The 10,873-nt window shown below is 40.2% G+C and overlaps 2 long non-coding RNA genes across 2 annotated transcripts; both read left to right on the forward strand.

The window, feature by feature from the left end:
* Positions 1 to 371: 371 nt before the first annotated feature.
* LOC114910540 (uncharacterized) lies at positions 372 to 1,632 on the forward strand. The gene is made up of 3 exons (XR_003797691.1): positions 372 to 430; positions 1,347 to 1,489; positions 1,611 to 1,632. It is a non-coding gene; the product is annotated as an uncharacterized LOC114910540 (long non-coding RNA).
* A 3,592-nt stretch (positions 1,633 to 5,224) lies between these two features.
* Positions 5,225 to 7,173, forward strand: LOC114910537 (uncharacterized). The gene is made up of 3 exons (XR_003797688.1): positions 5,225 to 5,367; positions 6,759 to 6,831; positions 7,053 to 7,173. It is a non-coding gene; the product is annotated as an uncharacterized LOC114910537 (long non-coding RNA).
* Positions 7,174 to 10,873: the final 3,700 nt, after the last annotated feature.

Here is a 10,873-nt window from a genome sequence, read left to right on the forward strand (position 1 = left end):
CTGCGGCCATCCTCACCTCCCAGAGTCCCTTCTTGTATTTGAAGCACCTGCTTTCAGTCAGTGGTCAGTAGACTTGCAGAAACATGTGGAACACAAACACGAACCCGTTTGTCATGTAAAAGGTTTTAATTCATGCTTCTTCAGGTTTTCAGGCCCAATTTGATTCATTTCCATTGCTTATGAGGATCACCAGTCTGAACTTCTCAGAGGATCTTTCCAAGCGGGGATCAGAGCACTTCGGCGTCTACAGCACATATATTCATACTTCAGTGAGTGGATCAGTATACACAGTCCTCTGCCTTAGAAACAAACCAGGAGTTGCCTAACCAAATTCCTGATTTTTATGCTTTCTTTTCCGCTATTTCTTTCAGGTGAGAAAGCTTTACAAAAACACCGAGGGATTTAATGATGTCTATGTTACTAACATGACGTAAGTGCTCACGTACTGCTCTTTTACACATTGTTGCAGCTCTGTATGTAAAAGCTCTTAATTGCGCCCCGTGTAGATAAATGTTATTTTCATTTTGTGATATAACAACAAGTCCTAAAATTACACACACACACACACACACACACACACACACACACACACACACACACACACTTTCTGAACCGCTTGTCCCATACGGGGTCGCGGGGAGCGGGAGCCTAACCCGGCAACTCAGGGCGTAAGGCTGGAGGGGACACACCCAGGATGGGACGCCAGTCCGTCGCAAGGCAGTCCTAAAATTAACGCATGGTATTTAATGGTAGCTTAACACTTACATTACATTTTTATTAGAATACTTATAAGTAGCTGAATATTGGGGGTGCGGTGGTGCAGCAGGTTTGGCCGGGGCCTGCTGTGTGGTGGGTCTGGGGTTAGAGTCCTGCTTAGGGTGCCTTGCGGCGGACTGGCGTCCTGTCCGAGGTGTGTCCTCCGGCCCTGCGCTGCCGGGTTAGGCTTCAGCTCACCGTGACCCCACTCAGGACAAACAGCTGTAGACATTGTGTGTGTTTGTGTGTAGCTGAATATGCAAGTTTGAATTAACAAGTAATGCAATAATAATGCAATGTGGGTTTTACTGCAGCAGTGTCTCAGGTTCGACAGCCAGTTATGAAGGTCAGGCTTCATACGAGGAACTCTGGCACCCAGGCAGCCAAGTACCTTAAATGTTATTGTGGTACTCAATGTGAATAACTAGAACAAGACCATGCATGAGGTCCAGGGGCAGTGGGACTGTTGGTCACAGAGGGGGCCTGGCTGCTGGGATTGAACCTAAAGCTGTGCAAAGGCTCACATGGAACAGGCCAATTTCCTGTTTCTTCACATGCTCACCAGTTCTGCTGGACTCTTCTCTCCTTAGGGCTGGGTCTCTGGTGGCCCATCTCATTGCGGTTTTTGAGAGGAACACAAGCACCCTGCTCTCTGTCACTGAGGTTCTGAAATTGGGTCTGGCCCAGTTGGAGATGGATGGGCTCACTGTGGACCCTGCAACACTGGGCATTGGTACACACAGCTCTTGAGACACCGCCATCCAGTCCTCCTTTAGATTCTCCCTGGACCTTTGCTAACAGTTGTGTACTCCTTTCCCTTCCCTTCCCCCCTGCCTCTTGAATTCTTCCTGCAGTGCCCCCTTCCTCCATTCCTCCCATACCATGGAGTTTTCCAAGGTACGCTGTGGCCATCCTTGTCATGTGCGGTATTGTCCTCATCCTGCTTCCTCTGGCTCTATTTGTGGTGAATGTTTGTCCCTAGGATACGTCTACAGCACTAAGTCCCTCAGCAGTTAGCATACTGGTTAAAGACACTGCCTTAGGATTTGAAGGACTGGGGTTTGAACCCCACCTCCTGCTGTAGTGTTCTTGATCAAGGTACTTACACTGAACTGATACAGTAAAAATAGCTAAGCTAGGGACTGAGGACTTCAAAGTTTTAATCCAATTCTTATTTATTTTAAGTGTTCTTTCTGCTGCTGTTTTCTGAGTGTGGCCACACAAAACTTCATTGCATTGCATACAATGACAATAAAGTATCTTATCTAAATAATGGGTAAATCAGTCTAAGTAACACAACACTGTAAGCCACTCTGGAGAAGAGTCAAATAAATAAATGTAACACAGGTTACACTTGATGGCTTAAAGACTGAAGGTTGTTTCAGCCCTGCCCTTTTTGTCAAAGCCCTGATCGAGGTCCTTACCCTACGTTAGAAAGGGGTCAAGTACCATAGGACTATTGTTCTGGGCTGTTGCTCTGACACCCTTGTTTCTCATCTCTGCTTTAGGGTATAAAGACTGGGATGTGGAGGCGAATAAGGACCATGGTGTTCCTCAGCTCCTGGGGCTACGACGTAGCTGGAACACACTGCAGGATCTGAGAGCCTGTCCTTCACTGGCATCACACATAACAACATGAACCTCTGTCTTTTGGCTAAAGGGTTTCCTGAACACAAAAAAGATTACTTTTGAATTGTAATGTTCTGCAAAACATCTTTAGTTTTATTCCTGAAATGAAAATATAAACAAGAATTAAGATGGAAATTTAGAAGACAAAAGGCACAGATATGAAATACTGGTTACATAAAATTCACTGATATTTAGCATACCAAAGGTAATTTTTTTTCTAACTGAATCAAGATTACATTGTCTCAGTTTAAAATGAAAAGTCCAGAATTAGAATTAGAAAATGCTTGTGCAACCTGCATGAAGTAGTGTTACCTGCTCCAGAATGACAACATTATTCCTTTACAGTAAGAGTTTAAGTGATCAAATTAATGCCGGAATAAAGGGAGTTTCATCTATACTAATGAATGAAATATTATGGTGAAGACTGATTGTGTTGTCTGTATTACAAGGGCTGCTCTGGTGCAATCTTAATTAAAGTTAATTTAACTTGTTTCCTTTCCTTTGGCTTGAGAAACAAAAATGAAAGAATCCTTTATGTAATGAAAAATGTAGAAAGTGCATAAATGCACACATACCCAAAAGAATCTTATTGCACATAAACAAGTTATGCTTAAGCATTAAATAATTTCCATCAATTTCTCTCACTTCAACAATACCAAATATTATTTTTGGCCAAACAAACCTTAATATGCAAACTGTGGTACACAAGCATGAGTTCAAGTAGTGGGGGAACCATTGGACGCACAGCAATGCACTGAATTGTGATGCAGCGATACATCAATCAGGCTTTCGGAAAATAAAAAGTTTAATTTCACTTCCTGCTTTGGGAGGTTTGCTAGAAATTCTTTGTTTCACTTCTTCAGTTGTAAATACTGAAATGGCCCTTTTTTACATTGAAGTGTAACTTACACACACACACACATTGACTGAAACCACTTGTCCCAAGCAGGGTTGCGGCGAGCCGGAGCCTAAACTGGCAACGCAGGGCAATGGGTCGGGGGGGGGGGATACACCCCAGGTGGGACACCAGTTTGTCACAAGGCGTCCCAAGCAGGACTCAAGCTCCAGACCCACCAGAGAGCAGGCACAGGCCAAACCCGCTGCACCACCGCACCCCCGAGCTATAACTTGCTTTGGAAAAAAGCTTCTGCTAGATGAATAAACATAATATAAAAACAAGAAACGTTTTGTTTCACCCTCTAACATTATTGTGCTCTGATCAATATTTAAATTAATAACAGTTCCAGAAATCCCCAAGGATATCCACTGCTATTAGATGAACACTACATTATCCTTTTTATAAATTATAACATATGTATAAGTATTACAAATGCCTAGGGCAGGACCACTGGTTCGGTTGTCCAAAGCACAGGATGTGTTCGGGGACAGGCGTGGGTCAAAGAAACAGGGGGTGTATGTCATTCTGAGGGATATCCTAGATGGTGGTCAGGTCCAAAGCGGTGGTCGAAAACGAAGGAGTCGAGACTTGGGAGCAAGGATTCAGGGTTAGGGCAGCAAGGCAGGGAAACAGGGTGTGCAAACTGGTTGTGCTACAGAGGGGACAATTATCTCACAGAGATTCCACAGCTGGGGAATCTTTGCTCTTTATACCTAACTGGTCTGAGTACTTTAAGGTGTTTCTCGTTGAGGTGCAGGTGTGGTCGGGACGGTAAGACCAGGATAAACCAGTATATCATGATCATTCTTACGACAAAGACTGAGTGATGTACTCAAAACATAACACAAGATTTATGTGATGGGAACTGTGTATTAAATACATATCTATACATTTTATTATTCTCAATATTTTGTTGTGTATAGATATATTTTTCTATCTGATAATCTTTGCTGTATGACGTTAATTTAACCATCTGATACTGTGTTTTACTGTATGATGTTTTACCATCTGACATAATATTCTGCTGTAGGTATTTGATACAGAGCTGTGTTCACCATGTTTTCCTCAGCAACTTTCTCATATAACTATGTAGTGACACTTGCAGCTTCTGTTAAATTGGATGTGCTGTTTGAAGTAAAAAGGCACCAAACAGGTTTTAACAAAGAATAGTTTCAGCTTCCTGCTTTTGAAAGTTTTACAGCATCCTTTCTGTTTCAGCAATATATTTAATAGCCACAAAGGAATGTTTCTCTTTTCATGTAGAAAGACCGGACTAACCATGGACGAGTTAATACGAAGTAACACTTTTGTTCAGGTCGCATTAACATTTTGGCAAGTTCTAATTTTATGTTTGCAGTACTGCGGTGTAGTGTATGGAGCACCAAAAATATGGTGAGCTCAACACTGAATTTATTCATACATAATGTAATGTAATGTAATGGGGGGAAGTGGGGGCGCAGTGGGTTTGGCTGGGGCCTGGTGCGTGTTAGGGCTGGGGTTCAAGTCCTTCTTGGGGTGGCTTGTGGCGGACTGGCGTCCCGTCCGGGTTGCGCCCCCTACTCCCCCCCCGAAGCCCTGTGCCCTGCTTTGCCAGGTTAGGCTCCGGTTCACCTCGGGACAAGTGGCTGTAGACATTGTGTGTGTGATAATGTAATGTCTTTTCAAACTGGGCTTTCCTAATTATTGAAACCTAAAACATCTAAAACACATCTACAATGTACATCATCTAGAGTAGAGCAGGTGTAAAAACAACCTAAGACAAAGAGCTACTGTTCCATATCTCATTCGAATAAAATAATTTTAGAACATTCTCAAATATTTAAGTTGAAAAAACTCTGACCAGCCCCTTCATACAACATCACCACATACGTACGGCTAAAAGGACCACACCTTCTCACTGTGTTTTCCTCTAACACATGCAGCTTGGCCAGAACAGGAAAAACTGTCTGTACATCCAGAACTCTGGTGATATCCTTCAGTGAAAACTATGTCTTTCAAACAGAATGCCAGAATTAAATGACACATTAATGACCCTGAAGCAATAAAATCAGCATATCAAGGACTTTTATCACCTGCAAGAAGCGGTAAGCACTCTGTCATAAAAAGCTGTAAGCGCTTACTGAATTTATAAAATAACATTATTATTACTATTTTTCAGATAAATAACACTTGGTTTATTTGTAATGAACAGTAGATCGTTTCTGGTCCAGATAAAATTCGTAACAATCTTTTGTAGTTCACAATCAATCAACAACAAATTACACAGTAAAAAAATTGAGATAGAATAATTAATTATTTTCAGAAAACAGTTTTTGGTTTAAAAAAAAGATTTTCTATGAAATCTTATCTAAAATATTGTTAGGTTGTTCTGATGAAATCACAAATAAGTCTATCGTAGCGTCAGCGCTGTTACACTATATTGTACAGTTTAACCAGGTTTCTGGATTATGCTCAGTACTGCATACAGAGCCATAGTGCAAAAAGTACACTGAAGACAACCAGGCATGGAAAAAAATTTTCAAATTTCAACAGATTAATTACAGAAACAAGATCTGCATTGTTTGAGAAACTATCAGTCAGATTTTTTACCAGTAAGAAAGGTTAAAAATTCAAAGTTAAGATGATAGCTGTTTTTCTATTTCCCATTTCTTTGTGTTTTAATTGACCTGTTCTTAATTTTACTTGAGTTGCTGTATTGTATTACTGTTAAACCTTCGTACTGGTCTTGGCACTATTGTTTATTATTCTTTCTCTACATTAGATGTTCCTTGGACAAAGCAGCAGAGAAGACTGTCAGTTAACCAAATTTAAATTAAACTTATAAAATTTAAGTTTTAAATCTTAAAATAAACTTGTAAAATGACTAAATGATTGTGATCCACACACTGGATTCTACTTACTTACCTAGTTTAACCAGTGCAACTTGAGGTTCGCTTATTTTTGCACCTGCACTACTTCAGTTTTTCTACTACACCTATGACTTTCTCTAATCCAACATATACAACTAGTAATTACACACCTATTATGTCAGATCAAAAAAGTATGTAAGTAAACATTTGTGGAATGCCACAGACATGGATCAGAAATATCTTGGTATGATATATGTGTTCAGATGGTGCATGATATGAGTGCCAGTGACGATGCCCCCTTTGGTATAGCATTAGTTGCACTTGTGCGACGAGCTCACTTATCTGGTGAAATCTTAAAATTGTGTTTATTGTGTTAATTTGGGACAGATTTCATAAAAATGCTGACAAGATCCGGTCCATTAATACCTGTTACAGTACATATGCAAACAGTGCATGCATACTTCTTGTAGGTGTATGTTTTTACTTTCCTAAAAATCAATCTAATGTAAAAACATTTTACGAACATATCAGAAAAGTTAGTTATGCCTTTTTCCTGCTATTTTTGTGTCATTCTTCAAGACAGGTGAAGTGACAGTGAAAGTGTTCTACTCTAATACTGATTTTAGGTTATTTCTTTGGATTTACCCTGGTCCACATCCTGCACAATGAAGCTCTTGGTTGCTCTTCTACTGCTGCTAGGTGAGAATTTTATCTATTTATTTAAATGTCTGAGCTGTTAAAATGTCTGCTGGTGATTGTGGATGAGACTTTTCTACTCAAAGTCTCACTTCTTTAGGGGATGATTGGTTCTGGACCACACATACACAAAAAATTTAGCCTCTTTGATGAGCTTTTAGTTTGTTGGTTTTCCAGAGTACGTGTGACCTCTGGCACATCTTTGGTTTCGGCTTCATCTACAGGTTGTCGGACCTCAATAATCCTCGACGGCCAGGATACCACAGCCGGGCTGAATATCGGAAATGACATAACTATTGAGACCACAGCTGTTCCACCTGCTTCATTCAGCACAGTGATCAGAATGGAGTTCATCCTTCTGATAAATTTGACTTCTGATCCCTCCAGCCTGTTCTCCAATACCTCTGCCGCCCTGGCAAAGAACATTACTACTGAGGTCAGTGCAGTCCTAGCCTTCCCCACAAGTTGCCCTGTGCTTTGCTTGTATGGTGTTTACTCTCATACCATTATATACAGTATATACCTACCGTAAATATGCATAAAATATTTATTTAAATGTAAACATGTTGCAACTCAGCAAACTACCCTGGTCTTACATTTACATTTACATTTATTCATTTAGCAGATGCTTTTCTCCAATGCGACATACATCTCAGCAAAAATACAATTTGTGCATTACATTAGGAGAAAGAGTGAAATGGCTGCAGACATGTGATTCTTAAGTAAACTTAGTTTCTTTCCACTGGATGCACCGATGTTCATCGCACGAGTAGGTGCATAAAACGCAGGATAACCTACCTAAACCTGATAACCTGATCACCTTCCTAAAATTTTTTTGCATAAAAAGGTACACAAACATTTATATACAACACAGGAGTAGCGGTAAAGGTTTATCTGGGGATGATCATGAAGTTACGGTGCATGAACATCTACACCTTACATGAGCTTCAGAGATCTAGGACAAAGTGAACCTGGAAAAGGTGAGGAGAGTGTCAGAAGTTCTGAGTGAGAGGGCAAGCTGTTACCACCATAACGGAGCCAGAACTGAGAACCTTCATGCTTTACCTTTCGTGTGCAGGAACACCAAATGGGCAGAAGTAGATGAGCAAAGCGGTCTGGTTGGGGTGTAGTGGTTGATCAGATTTTGTAAATAGCTGGGAGCAGTTCCATTGATGCATTTGTAGGCAACAACCTGGGTCTTGAATTTGATCCGAGCAGCTATAGAAAGCCAGTGAAGAGAAACGAGTAGAGGAGGGACATGGGAACGCTTTGGCAAGTCAAACGCAACTCGTGCAGCAGCATTCTGTATTAGCTGTAGAGGTATGATGGCAGTAGCAGGAAGGCCCGGCAGGAGAGAGTTGCATTAGTCCAGGCGGGATGTCACCATGGCCTGGACAAGTAGTTGGGCAGAGTCAGTTGTGAGGTAAGGACAGCTCCTGCGGATATTATGCAGGATGTATCGGTCTTGATTTGAACATTTCCATTTAAAAAGTAAATGCTACACACTGAAAACATCATATGCTTATTAATCTGCAATACCAAAAGGTACAACCCCTTTTTCTGAAAAGAAAAAAACTTTAAATACAGCTATTTATTTCTCCAAGAAGTGTGCTATTATGAAAGCCGTATCGTTTACCAGTTAAAATAGAATTATAAAATATATTATAATAACATCATAGTTACAATTAAACAGTTTATCACCACAGTAATGAAACTGTCCAAGTTCCTATCAGTAATTTTTCCCCTCTGAGCTTAGTACTAATTCCATGTTTTCCCAATTCAAAAAGTCAGGAAGAACAGAAAAAATAGGCAGTTTAGCTCACCTATGGTCATGTTGCACTGCATAAGTGCATAATAACAACTGTCAAAACTGATGACCCAGATGCTTCAGAGGTAATCTATCAAGATGAGGCCTTTGCAATTCTGGAATGTGACAGTTCCTTGTGGGAGTGGCATTCTGCCACTGGAATGCCCAATCCCTCTCTCACACCATTCTCTCTCTCATGCACACACACACACACACACACACACACACACACACACACACACACACACACACACACATAGCTGAGTCTTTTCTGCCCAAAAACTCATGTCAATTATGTTGCTCCGACATTGTGGTAAAACTACAGTTGCATTTCTTGGAAATGGCCAAAAAAATGTAACAAATATACACTAATAAATTATAAAGATGCACAGTACAATATGTTGCTAATATGCAATATCCATAGACAGTTGCTCTACAACACATACAAAAAATCAAGAATTAATTTATGTATTATAAATCCACCCAGTCTATCTTTTGCAGTTCAGCAGCTTCACTATAGAAGCACAAGTTGAGATGTACCCCACCTTATGCTCCTTTTATTTGCCTCTGGAACAGTGTGATTCTAAATTTGAAAGCATTTACTGAAAATTGTGGATGAATGTGAAAAAACATGCAGAACTGAGTGCCATTTTCATTTCTTTGTCTCAACAGATTGATCATGTGTTCCACAGACAATACCCAGAGTCATTCATTGCATCCAGGATTGACCACTTCAGGTTGTTTTTGAGTCTCCATAGATTCTTTGTGAAGTGCTCTGTCAGTGCTTTTGCCTTGCACACAATAAAAGGTTGGAAAAATACTAGAAACACCAGCAGTATTTACCTCAAGTAACTATCAAGAAGTAAGATTACTGTTTCCACTGAAAGAAGTATCAGATCTGTGCGTGGTGGTTCTTTAGAAAGAAAATGTTCCAGGTCAACCCAGAAGTGGCAAATGGGGCCGTTCGTAGACATCTCACATAATGTTCACAAACCAGCTGCGCAATCTATACATGTATTTAGTTACCCTAAAAAGGCAAAATCCCGTCTGCATGTCCTCCTCATGTTTGTGAGGGTTTCCTTCCATGACCCAAAGAGATATGTTTTAAGCAAGCTGGTGACTCTAAATTGTATTGATAGTGTAAAATACTGTTGGGAATTCACTGCAGTGTATCTAAAACTTGATTACTTTGGAAAAAGGTAAATTAATAAATGTAAATGTAAAAATGTCACTATCTGGCCATCACTAACACCGAAGGCCACAAGCTCTGGACCATTTATCATGCCACTTTTATATCTTTTCCTGTTTTCACCTTCATATGTCTCATTTTGTTGCGATTGTGGAAATCTACATATTTTTTCATTTGGTGTTTCTGCTATTTTGTCCACAGCCCTAGCTTTACCTCTATTTAAGTGGAACATTTCTGCTGAAAAATGTAACCAATTTCACCTCGTTCAATGCATGACCTTATTGATATTAGACATTTTAGAGTTTATTCATTTAATGTATTTTAATGTAGAATCTTTGCCATAATTTTGAACATTAGCTGGTTTTGCTGTACTCTCGACCGAGACTCTGCTCCATGTTCTGTTGAGAAAGAGAACGATCAACAGATCCACCAATTCTACTGGATTTAGCTATTTGATAAAACTATAACATGGGTAGTACAAATGCCTCACAGCTCCCGTGGGCAAAAGTCTCAGTGAGATGGGTAACAATACAAATCTTAGTGTACAAATCCAACATTGCAAGGACAGGAGTGGAAGAGATGATACTTTCTGGGCAGGAAATTCACACAGCAGCTCAAAATGTCACATAACAGGTACAGCTATATTGAGGGAATAATACAATGCAGATATTACCCATAAGATAAAAAAGACATACCAAGTAACAAACTAAATAACAAACAAGCAAGATGAATAGCAAAGTGACATTTACAAGTTACAGCTGTACTAGAGTAGTGTAGTGGACTTATAAGCACGACAACTTGAAGTACTCGATGCAATTCCCCGCTCTGCCGCGGTGAGGTGCTAACAGGCCCTTGGTGAAGTTACAGAGCCGGATGGCGGTAGGAAACAAGGACCCACTGAAGTAGTTACTTTCCACAAAGGTCTCGCATACATTACAATGTTAATATAGTGGGATAATAGGCAAATTAGCACTCCTGAACTACTCATATTAAAAACAGAACACTAAATGCCGTGTTTAGCATCCCTGTAGTACTGTGTTTGATATCAC

Source organism: Scleropages formosus, chromosome 5 (genome assembly GCF_900964775.1).
Source record: "Scleropages formosus chromosome 5, fSclFor1.1, whole genome shotgun sequence".
NCBI lineage: Eukaryota > Metazoa > Chordata > Actinopteri > Osteoglossiformes > Osteoglossidae > Scleropages > Scleropages formosus.